Raw genomic sequence first — 21,026 nt, forward strand, 5'->3', positions numbered from 1 at the left:
ATCAGTCTGCAATTCATTTCAATTGCATCTAATTAACATTTCAAACTTGACGGATGGGACATTGTTTCGTCAAGATCCTTGAGCAATTTTAAAGTCTCGCAGGACTGTTTTCCCTTTTGTTGTGCAAGCGTCATGGCATCCTTTCCGCTCATTATAAAATGATCACACATAACCTCCTAAAACTGCCAATTATACCGACGCATCAAGTTGGCCTTGCATTGGTTGTATCAATCTCTAATTGAAATTTTTAACTTGATGGAGGGTACGTTGTTTCATCAAGATCCTTCAGCAGTTCCCAGGTCTCACGGGACTGTTTCCCCTCTTATTGTAGAGGGTTCGTCGCATTTTTTTCGATCATAATGAGATCATCACACATAAACTCCAAAAACTGACCATTACACCAATGCGTCAGCTTGGCCATGCATTCGTTATGTCTATCAATCAGCAATTCATTTCAATTGCATCTAATTAACATTTTTAACTTGATAGAGAGGACGTTGTTTGATTAATATCATTGATCAATTCCCAGGTCTCGCGGGACTGTTTTCCCTTTTGTTGGGAAGGGCTATCGCATATTTTCGATCATAATAAGATGATCACACATAACCTCCGAAAACTGCCAATTATACCAACGCATCAAGTTGGCCATGCATTGGTTGTACCAATCTCCAATTGACTTTTTAATTTGATGGAGGGGACGTTGTTTCATCAAGATCCTTTTGCCGATCTTAGGTCTGATGGGACTATATACCCTTTTGTTGTAAAGGGTTTATCGCATCTTTTGAGCCCACAGTGAGATGATCATCACACATAAACTCTTAAAACTGACCACTATATCGATGCATCAAGTTGGTCATGCATTTGTTGTGTCAATCCGTCAGTCATTTATTTCAATTTCATCCATTTGAAATTCTTAACTTGATGGAGGGTACGTTGCTTCATCAAGATCCTTCAGCAGTTCCCAGGCCTCGCGGAACTGTTTCCCCTCTTGTTGTAGAGGGTTCATCGCATTTTTTTCGATCATAATGAGATCATCCCACATAAACTCCAAAAACTAACCATTACACCAATGCATCAGGTTGGCAATGCATTTGTTACGTCAATCAATCAGCTATTCATTTCAATTGCATCTAAATAACATTTTTAACTTGATAGAGAAGACGTTCTTTCATCAAGATCCTTGATCAATTCCCAGGTCTCGCGGGACTGTTTTACCTTTTGTTGTGCAGGGCTTATCGCAACTTTTCCGCTCATAATAAGATGATCACACATAACCCCCTAAAACTGCCAATTGACATTTTTAATTTGATGGAGGGGAAGTTGTTTCATCAAGATCCTTTTGTTGATCTTAGGTCTGACGGGACTATTTCCCCTTTTGTTGTAAAGGGTTTATCGCATCTTTTGACCTCACAATGAGATGATCATCACACATAAACTCTTAACACTGACCACTATGTCGATGCATTAAGTTGGTCATGCATTTGTTGTGTCAATCGGTCAGTCATTTATTTCAATTTCATCAATTTGAAATTCTTAACTTGATGGAGGGTACGTTGCTTCATCAAGATCCTTCAGCAGTTCCAAGGACTCGCGGGACTGTTTCCCCTGTTGTTGTAGAGGGTTCATCGCAATTTTGCGCACATAATGAGATGGTCACACATAAACTCGTAAAACTGGCAATTATACCGATGCATCAAGTTGGCCATGCATTGGCATTTTCAAAATTTAATTGACAATTTTAACTTGATGGAGGGCACGTTCTTCATCAAGATCCTTTCTGTGACCATAACTCCGACGGGACTGTTTCCCCTTTGGTTGTAAAGGGTTCATCGCATCTTTCGCGCTCACAATGAAACGATCATACATAACCTCTAAAAGTTGACCATTATACCGATGCACCAAGTTGGCTATGCATTGATTGTGTCATTCAGTCAGTCATTTCTTTCTATTTCATCCAATTGAAATTTTTAACTTGAAGGAGGGTACCTTGCTTCATCAAGATCCTTCAGAAGTTCCGAGGTCTCACGAGACTGTTTCCACTCTTGTTCTAGAGGGTTCATCGCATCTTTTGTGATCATAATGAGATCATCACAAAAAAACTCCTAAAACTGTCCGTTGCACCAATGCATCAAGTTGGCCATGCATTGGTAATGTCTATCAGTCTGCAATTCATTTCAATTGCATCTAATTAACATTTCAAACTTGACGGATGGGACATTGTTTCGTCAAGATCCTTGAGCAATTTTAAAGTCTCGCAGGACTGTTTTCCCTTTTGTTGTGCAAGCGTCATGGCATCCTTTCCGCTCATTATAAAATGATCACACATAACCTCCTAAAACTGCCAATTATACCGACGCATCAAGTTGGCCTTGCATTGGTTGTATCAATCTCTAATTGAAATTTTTAACTTGATGGAGGGTACGTTGTTTCATCAAGATCCTTCAGCAGTTCCCAGGTCCCACGGGACTGTTTCCCCTCTTATTGTAGAGGGTTCGTCGCATTTTTTTCGATCATAATGAGATCATCACACATAAACTCCAAAAACTGACCATTACACCAATGCGTCAGCTTGGCCATGCATTCGTTATGTCTATCAATCAGCAATTCATTTCAATTGCATCTAATTAACATTTTTAACTTGATAGAGAGGACGTTGTTTGATTAATATCGTTGATCAATTCCCAGGTCTCGCGGGACTGTTTTCCCTTTTGTAGGAAAGGGCTATCGCATATTTTCGATCATAATAAGATGATCACACATAACCTCCGAAAACTGCCAATTATACCAACGCATCAAGTTGGCCATGCATTGGTTGTATCAATCTCCAATTGACTTCTTAATTTGATGGAGGGGACGTTGATTCATCAAGATCCTTTTGGTGATCTTAGCTCTGACGGGACTATTTCCCCCTTTGTTGTAAAGGGTTTATCGCTTCTTTTGCGCTCACAATGAGATTATCATCACACATAAACTCTTAAAACTGACCACTATATCGATGCATCAAGTTGGTCATGCATTTGTTGTGTCAATCGGTCAGTCATTTGTTTCAATTTCATCCATTTGAAATTTTCAACTTGATGGAGGGTACGTTGATTCATCAACATCCTTCAGCAGTTCCCAGGTCTCGCGGAACTGTTTCCCCTCTTGTTGTAGAGGGCTCATCGCATTTTTTTCGATCATAATGAGATCATCCCACATAAACTCCAAAAACTAACCATTACACCAATGCATCAGGTTGGCCATGCATTCGTTACGTCAATCAATCAGCTATTCATTTCAATTGCATCTAAATAACATTTTTAACTTGATAGAGAAGACATTGTTTCATCAAGATCCTTGATCAATTCCCAGGTCTCGCGGGACTGTTTTACCTTTTGTTGTGCAGGGCTTATCGCAACTTTTCCGCTCATAATAAGATGATCACACATAACCTCCTAAAACTGCCAATTATACCGACGCATCAAGTTGGCCACGCATTGGTTTTATCAATCTCCAATTGACATTTTTAATTTGATGGAGGGGACATTGTTTTATCAAGATCCTTTTGGTGATCTTATGTCTGACGGGACTATTTCCCCTTTTGTTGTAAAGGGTTTATCGCATCTTTTGACCACACAATGAGATGATCATCACACATAAACTGTAAAAACTGACCACTATGTTGATGCATCAAGTTGGTCATGCATTTGTTGTGTCAATCGGTGAGCATTTATTTCAATTTCATCCATTTGAAATTCTTAACTTGATGGAGGGTACGTTGCTTCATCAAGATCCTTCAGCAGTTCCCAGGTCTCGCGGGACTGTTTCCCTTCTTGTTGTAGAGGGTTCATCGCAACTTTTGCGCACATAATGAGATGGTCACACATAAACTCCTAAAACTGACAATTATACCGATGCATCAAGTTGGCCATGCATTGGCATTGTCAAACTCTAATTGACAATTTTAACTTGATGGAGGGAACGTTCTTCATCAAGATCCTTTTTGTGATCATAGCTCCGACGGGACTGTTTCCCCATTGGTTGTAAAGGGTTCATCGCATCTTTCGCGCTCACAATGAAAGGATCATACATAACCTCTAAAAGTTGACCATTATACCGATGCATCAAGTTGGCTATGCATTGGTTGTGTCATTCAGTCAGTCATTTATTTCTATTTCATCCAATTGAAATTTTTGAATTGAAGGAGGGTACCTTGCTTCATCAAGATCCTTCAGAAGTTCTGAGGTCTCACGCGACTGTTTCGACTCTTGTTGTAGAGGGTTCATCGCATCTTTTGTGATCATAATGAGATCATCACAAAAAAAATCCTAAAATTGACCGTTGCACCAATGCATCAGGTTGGCCACGCATTGGTTATGTCTATCAGTCTGCTATTCATTTCAATTGCATCTAATTAACATTTGAAACTTGACGGATTGGACATTGTTTCATCATGATCCTTGAGCAATTTTAAAGTCTCGCAAGACTGTTTCCCCTTTTGTTGTGCAGCCGTCATCGCATCTTTTCCGCATATAATAAGATGATCACACATAACCTCCTAAAACTGCCAATTATACCGACGCAACAAGTTGGCCATGCATTGGTTGTATCAATCTCTAATTGAAATTTTTAACTTGATGGAGGGTACGTTGTTTCATCAAGATCGTTCAGCAATTCCCAGGTCTCACGGGACTGTTTCTCCTCTTATTGTAGAGGGTTCGTCGCATTTTTTTCGATCATAATGAGATCATCACACATAAACTCCAAAAACTGACCATTACACCAATGCGTCAGGTTGGCCATGCATTCGTTATGTCTATCAATCAGCTATTCATTTCAATTGCATCTAATAAACAATTTTAACTTGATAGAGACGACGTTGTTTCATCAAGATCATTGATCAATTACCATGTCTCGCGGGACTGTTTTCCCTTTTGTTGGAAAGGGCTCATCGCATCTTTTCGATCATAATAAGATGATCACAGATAACTTCCGAAAACTGCCAATTATACCGACGCATCAAGTTGGCCATGCATTGGTTGTATCAGTCTCCAATTGACTTCTTAATTTGATGGAGGGGACGTTGTTTCATCAAGATCCTTTTGTTGATCTTAGGTCTGACGGGACTATTTCCCCTTTTGTTGTAAAGGGTTTATGGCATCTTTTCACCTCACAATGAGATGATCATCACACATAAACTCTTAAAACTGACCACTATATCGATGCATAAAGTTGGTCATGCGTTTGTTGTGTCAATCGGTCAGTCATTTATTTCAATTTCATCCATTTGAAATTCTTAACTTGATGGAGGGTACGTTGCTTCATCAAGATCCTTCAGCAGTTCCCAGGTCTAGCGGGACTGTTTCCCCTCTTGTTGTAGAGGGTTCATCGAAACTTTTGGGCACATAATGAGATGGTCACACATAAACTTCTAAAACTGACAATTATACTGATGCATCAAGTTGGCCATGCATTGGCATTGTCAAACTCTAATTGACAATTTTAACTTGATGGAGGGGACGTGCTTCATCAAGATCCTTTTTGTGATCATTGCTCCGACGGGACTGCTTCCCCTTTGGTTCTAAAGGGTTAATCGCATCTTTCGCGCTCACAATGAAACGATCATACATAACCTCTAAAAGTTGACCATTATACTGATGCATCAAGTTGGCTATGTATTGCTTGTGTCATTCAGTCAGTCATTTATTTCTATTTCATCCAATTGAAATTTTTAACTTGAAGGAGGGTACCTTGTTTCATCAAGATCCTTCAGAAGTTCCGAGGTCTCACAGGACTGTTTCCACTCTTGTTGTAGACGGTTGATCGCATCTTTTGTCATCATAATGAGATCATCAGAAAAAAACTCCTAAAACTGACCGTTGCACCAATGCATCAGGTTGGCCATGCATTGGTTATGTCTATCAGTCAGTTATTCATTTCAATTGCATCTAATTAACATTTTAAACTTGACGGATTGGACATTGTTTCATCAAGATCCTTGAGCAATTTTAAAGTCTCGCAGGACTGTTTTCCCTTTTGTTGTGCAGGCGTCATCGCATCTTTTCCGCTCATAATAAGATGATCACACATAACCTCTTAAAACTGCCAATTATAACGACGCATCAAGTTGGCCATGCATTGGTTGTATCAATCTCTAATTGAAATTTTTAACTTGATGGAGGGTACGTTGTTTCATCAAGATCTTTCAGCAGTTCCCAGGTCTCACGGGACTGTTTCCCCTCTTATTGTAGAGGGTTCGTCGCATTTTTTTCGATCATAATGAGATCATCACACATAAACTCCAAAAACTGACCATTACACCAATGCGTCAGGTTGGCCATGCATTCGTTATGTCTACAAATCAGCTATTCATTTCAATTGCATCTAATTAACAATTTTAACTTGATAGAGAGGACGTTGTTTCATCAAGATCATTGATAAATTCCCAGGTCTCGCGGGACTGTTTTCCCTTTTGTTGGAAAGGGCTCATCGCATCTTTTCGATCATAATAAGATGATCACACATAACCTCTGAAAACTGCCAATTATTCCAACGCATCAAGTAGGCCATGCATTGGTCGTATCAATCTCCAATTGACTTCATAATTTGGTGGAGGGGACGTTGTTTCATCATGATCCTTTTGCTGATCTTAGGTCTGACGAGACTATTTGCCCTTTTGTTGTAAAGGGTTTATCGCATCTTTTGCGCTCACAATGAGATGATCATCACACATAAACTCTTAAAACGGCCACTGTATCGAAGCATCAAGTTGGTCATGCATTTGTTGTGTCAATCGGTCAGTCATTCGTTTCAATTTCATCCATTTGAACTTTTTAACTTAATGGAGGGTACGTTGCTTCATCAACATCCTTCAGCAGTTCTCAGGTCTCACGGGACTGTTTCCCCTCTGGTTGTAGAGGATTCATCGCATTTTTTTCGATCATAATGAGATCATCCCACATAAACTCCAAAAACTGACCATTACAACAATGCATCAGGTTGGCAATGCATTCGTTATGTCTATCAATCAGCTATTCATTTCAATTGCATCTAAATAACATTTTTAACTTGATAGAGAAAACGTTGTTTCATCAAGATCCTTGATCAATTCCCAGGTCTCGCGGGACTGTTTTACCTTTTGTTGTGCAGGGCTTATCGCATCTTTTCCGCTCATAATAAGATGATCACACATAACCTCCTAAAACTGCCAATTATACCGACGCATCAAGTTGGCCATGCATTGGTTGTATCAATCTCCAATTGACATTTTTAATTTGATGGAGGGGACGTTGTTTCATCAAGATCCTTTTGGTGATCCTAGGTCTGACGGGACTATTTCCCCTTTCGTTGTAAAGGGTTTATCGCATCTTTTGAGCTCACAATGAGACGATCATCACACATAAACTCTTAAAACTGACCACTATATCGATGCATCAAGTTGGTCATGCATTTGTCGTGTCAATCGGTGAGTCATTTGTTGCAATTTCATTCATTTGAAATTTTTAACTTGATGGAGGGTACGTTGCTTCATCAACATCCTTCAGCAGTTCCCAGGTCTCGCGGGACTGTTTCCCCTCTTGTTGTAGAGGGTTCATCGCAACTTTTGCGCACATAATGAGATGGTCACACATAAACTCTTAAAACTGACAATTATACCGATGCATCAAGTTGGCCATGCATTGGCATTGTCAAACTCTAATTGACAATTTTAACTTGATGGAGGGGACGTTCTTCATCAAGATCCTTTTTGTGATCATAGCTCCGACGGGACTGTGTCCCCTTTGGTTGTAAAGGGTTCATCGCATCTTTCGCGCTCACAATGAAACGATCATACATAACCTCTAAAAGTTGACCATTATAACGATGCACCAAGTTGGCTATGCATTGGTTGCGTCATTCAGTCAGTCATATATTTCTATTTCATCCAATTGAAATTTTTAACTTGAAGGAGGGTACCTTGTTCCATAATGATCCTTCAGAAGTTCCGAGGTCTCATGGGACTGTTTCCACTCTTGTTGTAGAGGGTTCATCGCATCTTTTGTGATCATAATGAGATCATCACAAAAAAACTCCTAAAACTGACCGTTGCACCAATGCATCAGGTTGGCCATGCATCGGTTATGCCTATCGGTCTGCTATTCATTTCAATTGCATCTAATTAACATTTTAAACTTGACGGATTGGACATTGTTTCATCAAGATCCTTGAGCAATTTTAAAGTCTCGCAGGACTGTTTTCCCTTTTGTTGTGTAGGAGCCATCGCATCTTTTCCGCTCATAATAAGATGATCACACATAACCGCCTAAAACTGCCAATTATACCGACGCATCTAGTTGGTCATGCATTGGTTGCATCAATCTCTAATTGAAATTTTTAACTTGATGAAGGGTACGTTGTTTCATCAAGATCCTTCAGCAGTTCCCAGGTCTCACGGGACTGTTTCCCCTCTTATTGTAGGCGGTTCGTCGCATTTTTTTCGATCATAATGAGATCATCACACATAAACTCTAAAAACTGACCATTACACCAATACATCAGGTTGGTCATGCATTCGTTATGTCTATCAACCAGCTATTCATTTCAATTGCATCTAATTAACATTTTTAACTTGACAGAGAGGACGTTGTTTCATCAAGATCATTGATCAATTCCCAGGTCTCGCGGGACTGTTTTCCCTTTTCTTGTGCAGGGCTTATCGCATCTTTTCCGCTCATAATAAGATGATCACACATAACCTCCTAAAACTGCCAATTACACTGACGCATCAAGTTGGCCATGCATTGGTTGTATCAATCTCTAATTGACATTTTTAATTTGATGGAGGGGACGTTGTTTCATCAAGATCCTTTTGGTGATCTTAGGTCTAACGGGACTATTTCCCCTTTCGTTGTAAAGGGTTTATCGCATCTTTTGAGCTCACAATGAGACGATCATCACTAATAAACTCTTAAAACTGACCGCTATATCGATGCATCAAGTTGGTCATGCATTTGTTGTGTCAATCGGTCAGTCATTTATTTCAATTTCATCCATTTGAAATTTTTAACTTGATGGAGGGTACGTTGCTTCATCAACATCCTTCAGCAGTTCCCAGGTCTCGCGGGACTGTTTCCCCTCTTGTTGTAGAGGGTTCATCGCAACTTTTGAGCACATAATGAGATGGTCACACATAAACTCGTAAAACTGGCATTATACTGATGCATCAAGTTGGCCATGCATTGGCATTTTCAAAATTTAATTGACAATTTTAACTTGATGGAGGGGACGTTCTTCATCAAGATCCTTTCTGTGATCATAACTCCGACGGGACTGTTTTCCCTTTGGTTGTAAAGGGTTCATCGCATCTTTCGCACTCACAATGAAACGATCATACATAACCTCTAAAAGTTTACCATTATACCGATGCACCAAGTTGGTTATGCATTGATTGTGTCATTCAGTCAGTCATTTCTTTCTATTTCATCCAATTGAAATTTTTAACTTGAAGGAGGGTACCTTGCTTCATCAAGATCCTTCAGAAGTTCCGAGGTCTCACGAGACTGTTTCCACTCTTGTTGTAGAGGGTTCATCGCATCTTTTGTGATTATAATGAGATCATCACAAAAAAACTCCTAAAACTGACCGTTGCACCAATGCATCAAGTTGGCCATGCATTGATTATGTCGATCAGTCTGCTATTCATTTCAATTGCATCTAATTAACATTTGAAACTTGACGGATTGGACATTGTTTCATCATGATCCTTGAGCAATTTTAAAGTCTCGCAAGACTGTTTTCCCTTTTGTTGTGCAGCCGTCATCGCATCTTTTCCGCATATAATAAGATGATCACACATAACCTCCTAAAACTGCCAATTATACCGACGCAACAAGTTGGCCATGCATTGGTTGCATCAATCTCTAATTGAAATTTTTAACTTGATGGAGGGTACGTTGTTTCATCAAGATCGTTCAGCAGTTCCCAGGTCTCACGGGACTGTTTCTCCTCTTATTGTAGAGGGTTCATCGCATTTTTTTCGATCATAATGAGATCATCACACATAAACTCCAAAAACTGACCATTACACTAATGCGTCAGGTTGGCCATGCATTCGTTATGTCTATCAATCAGCTATTCATTTCAATTGCATCTAATTAATAATTTTAACTTGATAGAGACGACGTTGTTTCATCAAGATCATTGGTCAATTCCCATGTCTCGCGGGACTGTTTTCCCTTTTCTTGTGCAGGGTTTATCGCATCTTTTCTGCTCATAATAAGATGATCACACATAACCTCCTAAAACTGCCAATTATACCGATGCATCAAGTTGGGCATGCATTGGTTGTATCAATCTCCAATTGACACTTTTAATTTGATGGAAGGGACGCTCTTTCATCAAGATCCTTGTGGTGATCTTAGGTCTGACGGGACTATTTCCCCTTTTGTTGTAAAGGGTTTATCGCATCTTTCGAGCTCACAATGAGATGATCATCACACATAAACTCTTAAAACTGACCACTATATCGATGCATCAAGTTGGTCATGCTTTTGTTGTGTCAATCGGTGAGTCATTTATTTCAATTTCATCCATTTGAAATTCTTAACTTGATGGAGGGTAGGTTGCTTCATCAAGATCCTTCAGCAGTTCCCAGGTCTCGCAGGACTGTTTTCCCTCTTGTGGTAGAGGGTTCATCGCAACTTTTGCGCACATAATGAGATGGTCACACATAAACTCGTAAAATTGGCAATTATACTGATGCATCAAGTTGGCCATGCATAGACATTTTCAAAATTTAATTGACAATTTTAACTTGATGGAAGGGACATTCTTCATCAAGATCCTTTCTGTGATCATAACTCCGACGGGACTGTTTCCCCTTTGGTTGTAAAGGGTTCATCGCATCTTTTGCACTCACAATGAAACGATCATACATAACCTCTAAAAGTTGACCATTATACCGATGCACCAAGTTGGCTATGCATTGATTGTGTCATTCAGTCAGTCATTTCTTTCTATTTCATCCAATTGAAATTTTTAACTTGAAGGAGGGTACCTTGCTTCATCAAGATCCTTGAGAAGTTCCGAGGTCTCACAGAACTGTTTTCACTCTTGTTGTAGAGGGTTCATCGCATCTTTTGTGATCATAATGACATCATCACAAAAAAACTCCTAAAACTGACCGTTGCACCAATGCATCAGGTTGGCCATGCATTGGTTGTATCAATCTCTAATTGAAATTTTTAACTTGATGGAGCGTACGTTGTTTCATCAAGATCCTTCAGCAGTTCCCAGGTCTCACGGGACTGTTTCCCCTCTTATTGTAAAGGGTTCGTCGCATTTTTTTCGATCATAATGAGATCATCACACATAAACTCCAAAAACTGACCATTTACACCAATGCGTCAGGTTGGCCATGCATTGGTTATGTCTATCAATCAGCTATTCATTTCAATTGCATCTAATTAACATTTTTAACTTGATAGAGAGGACGTTGTTTCATCAAGATCATTGATCAATTCCTAGGTCTCACGGGACTGTTTTCCCTTTTGTTGTGCAGGGTTTATCGCATCTTTTCTGCTCATAATAAGATGATCACACATAACCTCCTAAAACTGCCAATTATACCGACGCATCAAGTTGGCCATGCATTGGTTGTATCAATCTCCAATTGACATTTTTAATTTGATGGAGGGGACGTTGTTTCATCAAGATCCTTTTGGTGATCTTAGGTCTGACGGGACTATTTCCCCTTTCGTTGTAAAGGGTTTATCGCATCTTTTGAGCTCACAATGAGACGATCATCACACATAAACTCTTAAAACTGACCACTATATCGATGCATCAAGTTGGTCATGCATTTGTTGTGTCAATCGGTCAGTCATTTGTTTCAATTTCATCCATTTGAAATTTGTAACTTGATGGAGGGTACGTTGCTTCATCAACATCCTTCAGCAATTCCCAGGTCTCACGGGACTGTTTCCCCTCTTGTTGTAGAGGGTTCATCGCATTTTTTTCCATCATAATGAGATCATCCCACATAAACTCCAAAAACTGACCATTACAACAATGCATCAGGTTGGCCATGCATTCGTTATGTCTATCAATCAGCTATTCATTTCAATTGCATCTAAATAACATTTTTAACTTGATAGAGAAGACGTTGTTTCATCAAGATCCTTGAACAATTCCCAGGTCTCGCGGGACTGTTTTACCTTTTGTTGTGCAGGGCTTATCGCAACTTTTCCGCTCATAATAAGATGATCACACATAACCTCCTAAAACTGCCAATTATACCGACGCATCAAGTTGGCCATGCATTGGTTGTATCAATCTCCAATTGACATTTTTAATTTGATGGAGGGGACGTTGTTTCATCAAGATCCTTTTGGTGATCCTAGGTCTGACGGGACTATTTCCCCTTTCGTTGTAAAGGGTTTATCGCATCTTTTGAGCTCACAATGAGACGATCATCACACATAAACTCTTAAAACTGACCACTATATCGATGCATCAAGTTGGTCATGCATTTGTTGTGTCAATCGGTCAGTCATTTGTTTCAAATTCATCCATTTGAAATTTTTAACTTGATGGAGGGTACGTTGCTTCATCAACATCCTTCAGCAGTTCCCAGGTCTCGCGGGACTGTTTCCCCTCTTGTTGTAGAGGGTTCATCGTAACTTTTGCGCACATAATGAGATGGTCACACATAAACTCTTAAAACTGACAATTATACCGATGCATCAAGTTGGCCATGCATTGGCATTGTCAAACTCTAATTGACAATTTTAACTTGATGGAGGGGACGTTCTTCATCAAGATCCTTTTTGTGATCATAGCTCCGACAGGACTGTGTCCCCTTTGGTTGTAAAGGGTTCATCGCATCTTTCGCGCTCACAATGAAACGATCATACATAACCTCTAAAAGTTTACCATTATAACGATGCATCAAGTTGGCTATGCATTGGTTGTGTCATTCAGTCAGTCATATATTTCTATTTCATCCAATTGAAATTTTTAACTTGAAGGAGGGTATCTTGTTTCATAATGATCCTTCAGAAGTTCCGAGGTCTCATGGGACTGTTTCCACTCTTGTTGTAGAGGGTTCATCGCATCTTTTGTGATCATAATGAGATCATCACAAAAAAACTCCTAAAACTGACCGTTGCACCAATGCATCAGGTTGGCCATGCATTGGTTATGTCTATCGGTCTGCTATTCATTTCAAATGCATCTAATTAACATTTTAAACTTGACGGATTGGACATTGTTTCATCAAGATCCTTGAGCAATTTTAAAGTCTCGCATGACTGTTTTCCCTTTTGTTGTGCAGGCGCCATCGCATCTTTTCCGCTCATAATAAGATGATCACACATAACCGCCTAAAACTGCCAATTATACCGACGCATCTAGTTGGTCATGCATTGGTTGCATCAATCTCTAATTGAAATTTTTAACTTGATGAAGGGGTACGTTGTTTCATCAAGATGGCTTCAAGTTGAAATTGTGAAGCTATGGATGCACCTTGAAGCCCGATGGGAGTTCCAGTTTGTATGCTAGTTTGCCTCATTGTTTCACCTTTAAGTTGTCCTTCATACTTCCACAACAGTGCACCATGGCGTTGATGAAAGATACCTGTTCACTCTAAATAGAGCTTCGCAAGGACCTGGCCTTCCATGCAAAGCCTAGTTGAGAGTTTGAAATTGTACTTATAAAATTTTCAAAATCTGAAAACTGTGTAAAGCTTTCAAGTTTTCAAGAATTTATTTGTGAAATGTCTGAGTTTAAAAAAACTTGTGAACGTTGTGAGTTTTGTAAATTAAAAACTGTGATAGCGCAAGAATTTTGAAAACTAAAAAGACTTTTATGAAGCTCAAAGAAATTTCAAAAATTGCAAAAGTTTTGCCAAGAACTTTTTTAAATTAACGAACTTATAAAAGCTAAAACAATTATCAAAATCTCTCAAACGTTCAAAAAAAACATTGTCCATGAAACAACACTTGAAAATTTTTGAAAATCGAAGAATGTATCAAGCTTTTGAAAAATTTAAGGCTTTACATGTTAAAGTTGGGAGTCGCAAAGCTTAAGAGAGTTGTGAGCTTTGTATAAATTAAGAGTTTGAAAGCGTTCAAAAAATGTTTAATTAAAATTTGTTAAGTTAGTCAAATAGTTTGTGTTCCTTGTACAAAATGTAAAAAACTGCAAAAGTTTTATAAAAAGAGAAGAATTTCAACATGACACTTGCAAAATTTTCAAAGGTTGAATAACATGCTAAGCTTTTGAAAATTTCAAATAGTGCCGAATCTTCATAAAAATATTTAAGAATGTGCTTCCTTAAAAAAAAAGTGAAACCATTGTCAAAATCCCACAAAATGTTCAAAAAAAATATGAGTTAGAAACAACACTTGAAAACTTCTCAAAAAATCGAAAAAAATTTTGAGCTTTCAAAATTCCTACAGAATTTTACTTCAAATTTATCAAAGATGTTAAAAAGTTTGTAGCCATTGCAAAACATGTTAAAAATTCTGTAAGATAAAAATGATAGTTATGATGGTTAGCAATCCTTCAAATTGTGCAAAGAATTTCAGCAAGAACTTTCAGAAAATGCTAGCTTAGAAAAGCCAAAGCAATTGTCGAAATCTCCAAAAGAGCAGAATGTTTATGAGTTTAAAACTCATACTTGCAAAATTTTCAAATATTCAAGAATGTGTTAGGTTTTTAAAATTCTTATGGTTTTAATTATAAAATGTCAAAACTTTGTGAAAGTTGTGAATTTTGTAAATTAAACAGTTTGAAATATAGGGAATTTGTAAACTAGGAGAACTGAGAACTTGATGATCTTGAAGGTCTCCTCACCAAAATTGTTCATCTGAATGATGGAGAAAATGTCGGAGAACTCATCGAAGTGTTTATAGTGATCCTCATGAGATAGCTCGTGAAGTGATGAGAACACATGGATCAAGTTTGGTCCGACTTCAAAGTTTTTTGTTGCAAAGTCAGGTCTTCTACTTGCAGGATTTTGTTAATAGGATACAGGAATGACTTGTTTTTCAGTGGATGGGTTTAAAGTTGAGAATTTTGTGTGTTGCAGCCTCAACAGTACTCTTATCATTAACAATATCTCTACCACTTTGCATTGGATTCACCATCTGTAAGTGTCTTTGTCTTCAGAGGATGCTTTCTGCTTATGATTCAAATTGATGAAGAAGTCTTTCCAAAGTTCTTCATCCTTTCATACAGTAAGAATACTCTTAATGTATGGCCAGGTCCTATTTATGGCTTCTAGCCTAGCCTACCTCCTGTGAAAGGACAAGCCACAGTCCTAACACAGCGAGTTGACACCAAAATAACGTTTGCTAGCATGAAACACTGCTAACAACAATACAAAGGAAAAATGCACCAAAAGCAAGCAAACAATGAATTGAACGGACTAGATGTTTCCATTCATGACAACCTGCACTTTCATAACTCATAAATATGCACAGGTTCTAAAAATGTAACAGAGTGACAAGGACACAGAAGTACTAAAATCCACCAAAAATATGAAATAAAAATGTAAGTCCAACAAAGAAGAAGAAGCTCTGGATAAGGATTTTTTCTTCAGAAAATTGAAAGTCAAGTAATCTGGTCTGGAAAACATGGAAAGAATAATTATGTTTCTACAAAGTAGAAACAGGGAATTATTAAAAATTAAATTCCTCTTTTTTTGCAACTCCAAAACTTCTGAACTTTTTAGGGCACTTTCCAAAAGTATTTATAAAACTACAGACCAAAAATGAGCCTAAAATTCGAACTTTACCCTTCGAATTGTGTTCAGCAAGCCCCTTCACTGTTACAGGGACAGGAGTTCTCTGTTTTTGATAGTTTCAAATCAGCATGTCAAAATAAAACTCTTCCGAAGAGATTTCTCTGAAGTAGTCTTTGGTCTTTGTTTTAGACAAGTTAAAATATGCCCAGATGCCCCAGACCAAAAATAAGAATTTTTCAACTAATTTAATATATATATATATATATGTATATATATATTATTTAAGTCTCAAACAAGCCCTACCAAAAACAGAATTAAGTAGGCTGAAAACTAGAGCTTTTCTTTTTTGGTTTTTTTATGACTGGAAAATACAAAATCTACTGTAAGTCATGTAAGCACTCATCTTCTACTTGCAGGATTTTGTTAATAGGATACAGGAATGACATGTTTTTCAGTGGATGGGTTTAAAGTTGAGAATTTTGTGTGTTGCAACCTCAACAGTACTCTTATCATTAACAATATCTCTACCACTTTGCATTGGATCCACCATCTGTAAGTGTCTTTGTCTTCAGAGGATGCTTTCTGCTTATGATTCAAATTGATGAAGAAGCTTTTCCAAAGTTCTTCATCCTTTCATACAGTAAGAATACTCTTAATGTATGGCCAGGTCCTATTTATGGCTTCTAGCCTAGCCTACCTCCTGTGAAAGGACAAGCCACAGTCCTAACACAGCGAGTTGACACCAAAATAACGTTTGCTAGCATGAAACACTGCTAACAACAATACAAAGGAAAAATGCACCAAAAGCAAGCAAACAATGAATTGAACGGACTAGATGTTTCCATTCATGACAACCTGCACTTTCATAACTCATAAATATGCACAGGTTCTAAAAATGTAACAGAGTGACAAGGACACAGAAGTACTAAAATCCACCAAAAATATGAAATAAAAATGTAAGTCCAACAAAGAAGAAGAAGCTCTGGATAAGGATTTTTTCTTCAGAAAATTGAAAGTCAAGTAATCTGGTCTGGAAAACATGGAAAGAATAATTATGTTTCTACAAAGTAGAAACAGGGAATTATTAAAAATTAAATTCCTCTTTTTTTGCAACTCCAAAACTTCTGAACTTTTTAGGGCACTTTCCAAAAGTATTTATAAAACTACAGACCAAAAATGAGCCTAAAATTCGAACTTTACCCTTCGAATTGTGTTCAGCAAGCCCCTTCACTGTTACAGGGACAGGAGTTCTCTGTTTTTGATAGTTTCAAATCAGCATGTCAAAATAAAACTCTTCCGAAGAGATTTCTCTGAAGTAGTCTTTGGTCTTTGTTTTAGACAAGTTAAAATATGCCCAGATGCCCCAGACCAAAAATAAGAATTTTTCAACTAATTTAATATATATATATATATATGTATATATATATTATTTAAGTCTCAAACAAGCCCTACCAAAAAACAGAATTAAGTAGGCTGAAAACTAGAGCTTTTCTTTTTTGGTTTTTTTATGACTGGAAAATACAAAATCTACTGTAAGTCATGTAAGCACTCAGAAACAATCAAAAAACATACAAACAAACTTTAAAAAACAAAAAAACAAAAAAAAAACTGGCACTTACTTGTCTACTTGCTCCATTTCATGCAATCACCATAACAAATCAAGCAAAGCAGGAAAGTGAGCCTAGAAAGTTAGAAACGTGATGTATATGAATCCAACATGTAACTAAATATATTCAAAACCTATACGTAACTAACAAATGTAACCTAAGAAAGCGATAAAAAATCAATAAAGTTATTCTAGTACTTGGAAGTTCAAAACTTCAAATAATCAAATATATCCAGCAGTTGCAGGCTTCATATACGATGAAGAAATTTTTTTTAAATCAGACCCAAAGAACGTCACACAAGTCAGACTTCAACAACTTGACAACAAAAGGAATTGAGGCATCAACAAAATCAAAACTAATAGACAACTCCATATATGATCTGAATGTTTCCCAAAAAAAAAATCAGATTTAAACACTTCACCTGTCAAGCGCATGTGATCTTTTACAAAACACATGATCAGATCCATAACTGAACTCCTTTCCATGCCCAAATCTGACACACGTCTGATTTCTTTTCCACAAGGACACATCCGAGTTTCCAACAGCAACTAGCACAGCATCAGATCTGTGCCCCTGTGACCATCTACACAAAAAATCACAAGTTTTAGATTTACCTGGGCAAACAAGAGAAAGGGGCATTTGTGCCTTGTTGTTGCAACCGATCACATCTCCTAGGTTGTCAGTATTTTTGGTGATGAAAACATCTAAGAAGGAGACCACGACAGTGGAGAAAACACCCACAATTGAGATATGTCAGATCGCATCTAGAGATGGTGCCAGATGGCCCTAGATTCAAGCCTCCTCTAGTTTATTTAACGTGGAAGAACGCATGTAAATTATAAACACAAAAAGGATAGAAGAGAGCCTTAGGAGAGCGTGGTTTTCAGCAACAAATTAACTACAACCCATATCGTCCATGGAAAATTCCCCAGCATAATAACATAATAATAGAAGAATATGAAAGTAACATCAGATCATTGTTATAAAATAGATGAGAAATACACGACGAACAAAGGAAATCGAATGAAAATCAGCCAAGCGAATCAGCGATTCATGGGTTCACAGAAGGAACTTAACGGGTCACAAAAACCTCCATTGCAACTTTAGACAATTGGGCAAAACGATGCATCCGCAAGAAAATTTGTATTCCAAAGAGACAAAACAAAAACGTTCAAGGTTGAGAGCGATGAAGAAGGACCAAGAAAAGAAAATGCTAAAGAACACGAATAAGATGGAAACATGAGAGAGAACAAGAGAAGTGCTTATTAAACGTGCAGTGGTTTAGGTATGAAGGAAAGAAAACAGAAACGAGCAATACCTAAAACTCACCGTCCGATGGCTGCCAGGTAGGCGAGCAGGCTGCGAAGGGATTCATGTGATGCGATAGAAGGTTCAAAGCTGCCGATCAGACGATCTTCAGAGGCCTCCGTCTGATGCTAGATATCCGACATTGGGTTCCTCGTATTCGCAAACCCAGGGAACCCACCCAAGGGGTCGTCGATGCCGGAAATGTTCGTCGCATTCCACCGGCTCTCCGCCTGAACCTTAGGGTACCCTGCATCCTCTCCCATTACTCTGTTTCTTTTATACGATTGCCATCAAGGCAAGAGTGACTGAAACCACAAGGCCCATGCACGAGGACGATCCCTTCGGAAGGAAGGCAATGCCGATAGAGAAAGAGAGGGAGAAAAGGAGGGAGAGGGGGATGGAGTCTTGGAGAGAGAGCGCGCGCCAGTCGAGTGCACAGCGCGAACTCTCCTTGTTGTTTTACCCGCGAAGCATTCAAAACCGTCATTTGAAGTCGGCGGAAAAATGGAAAGCGTCCAAAAACGGAAACTCACCAAGAAGGCGCGAGGACCTTTCCCGCAAACCGGTAACATCCAAACGTGTGGCCGTTCGTCATGATTATTTTTTAAATATAAAAATGGAAGCCAAAATAACTCGCTTTCCATCAAAACAAACTACGTTGTGGGATGGCAAAAACCGATTAAAAAATAATACTTAAAATTTGAATTTGATTATTTACTCTTTCGAATTGTCCCTTCAGTGAATCCGCTTATTCAAAGTCAGCTAAGTTAGTTGTGCATTAGTAAAAAAAAAATGTTACTATTATGATCTGAGATATGTCATGCTCTTGTTATGTCTGTCCAATGTGTTCATGTAAAATGCAATATGCAAGGGTTTTATGAGCATAAGTTCATTCATTAATCAATAAATAATTAATTATTTATGACCTTTGTTGTTAAGAAGCTAAGGTGAATGCACCTTGAAGCGAGAAAGGAATGAGGCTTTAGTTCTTTTTTTTTTGAGTGATAAAATGAAATACTCCTCTATGAACTAAACCCCAACGTGAACTCATATACATATACACAGTTCTCATTAATAAATTAAGAGAAAACGACTTTGATTGTATGTGGTCTTCTTGATTGAATAAGCATTGAAGTTTCGTAATTTATGGGGACAAAAATGCATCAATCGGTTCTTCGCAGGTCTTCGCATGGCATCGACACGTTAATTTTGTAACAGAATTTCTTGTCCATACATGTATATTAATTTGGTCCTCTCTCTCTCTCTTTCTCTCTAATATATATTATGCCTAATAGTTTTAAGCTATTGAGCTAATAGGCATGATTTTTAATATTTGTAAAAACAATTATGAACTATTGTCTTCCTCTTCTTTACCTTACTTACCACAATCAGAATAATGACTCCATCCCCCCTCTCCCTCCTTTTCTCCCTCTCTTTCTCTATCAGCATTAGTAGCTTGATAGTCACAGTTTTTTAATTTTGTAGTAGTTGGTTTTTGTCGTTAAAAATGTATTCTCTTGCTACTGAAGTTTAAAACTTTAAAGACTTCTTAAAAATAGTTTTGGATGGGGCTGTTAAGACCATGTCTCAAAAAGTAGGGTAAATTCATGAAACACTTTCACAAGCATTCCATGAATTGACTCTCTTTTTAGAGCATATTCATGAAACAATAGCAATATGTTACTATTGTCAAAACAACCCTAAATATGAAATTTTAAAAACTGCTAAAAGTCAGTAGTAACAAAAAACGTGTTTTCTTGGAAAAAAAGGTGAAAAAAACATGATAAATTAACTAGCCATTTAAAACAAGAAAACACGTTTTTGTGAAAGAACGTTAAAAACGAAAAAAAACACATTTTTAAAGTATTTTTTCAGTTTTTTATTTTTTTCAGTTTTTTAATGTCAAACATTTTTTTATTTTTTATTTTTTATTTGTTGCAAATCCAAATACCTTTTGATGTTTGTGTTATTAATTTCTCAATTTTTTTGTTTTTTTCAAACTCGTCATGTTATACCCAAGAAAAACCCCACTGTTTAAAACTTCGAAACATTATTTGTGATTATTGTTTAAAGTAAATTTGCAGCTTGTGTTGCTTGTTCATATAAACTTGTATGTGCATGCACTTGCGCACATACATTCAGATAAACATGTGTAAACGTTAAATTTGGTTGGTGGAAAAGGTTGATGTTGAGTAGAGGATGCAACACAAATAACCCCCCAAAAAATAAAATCCATTATAACTCCTTTTTCATGCATTTGGTCAATATATATATATATATATATATATATATGTATATATATATATATATAGGGGTGTCACATGGCATCTTTTCAACCACGATACACATGGCATCTTTTCGACCTTATCGTGGTTGGGAATATTAACGACAATGGTAGGGTACTT

At 37.7% G+C, this 21,026-nt stretch overlaps 1 protein-coding gene across 10 annotated transcripts in view; it reads right to left on the minus strand.

Annotated features, from left to right (window-relative positions):
* LOC116252819 (uncharacterized) overlaps positions 1–19,064 on the minus strand; it is a 41,584-nt gene extending 22,520 nt beyond the window's left edge. For 9 of the 10 annotated variants that reach the window (XR_007573228.1, XR_007573226.1, XR_007573225.1 and 6 more), the window contains exons 1-2: positions 18,643–19,064; positions 17,735–17,896 (exon numbers count right to left, since the gene is read on the minus strand). The gene's annotated coding sequence lies outside the window, so the exon portion shown is untranslated. Of the gene's footprint in view, positions 1–17,734; positions 17,897–18,631 lie in introns of all 10 variants that reach the window. The other variant, XM_050077516.1, reaches the window with a different exon arrangement.
* Positions 19,065–21,026: the final 1,962 nt, after the last annotated feature.

This window comes from Nymphaea colorata, chromosome 4, assembly GCF_008831285.2.
Source record: "Nymphaea colorata isolate Beijing-Zhang1983 chromosome 4, ASM883128v2, whole genome shotgun sequence".
NCBI classification, from domain to species: Eukaryota; Viridiplantae; Streptophyta; class Magnoliopsida; order Nymphaeales; family Nymphaeaceae; genus Nymphaea; species Nymphaea colorata.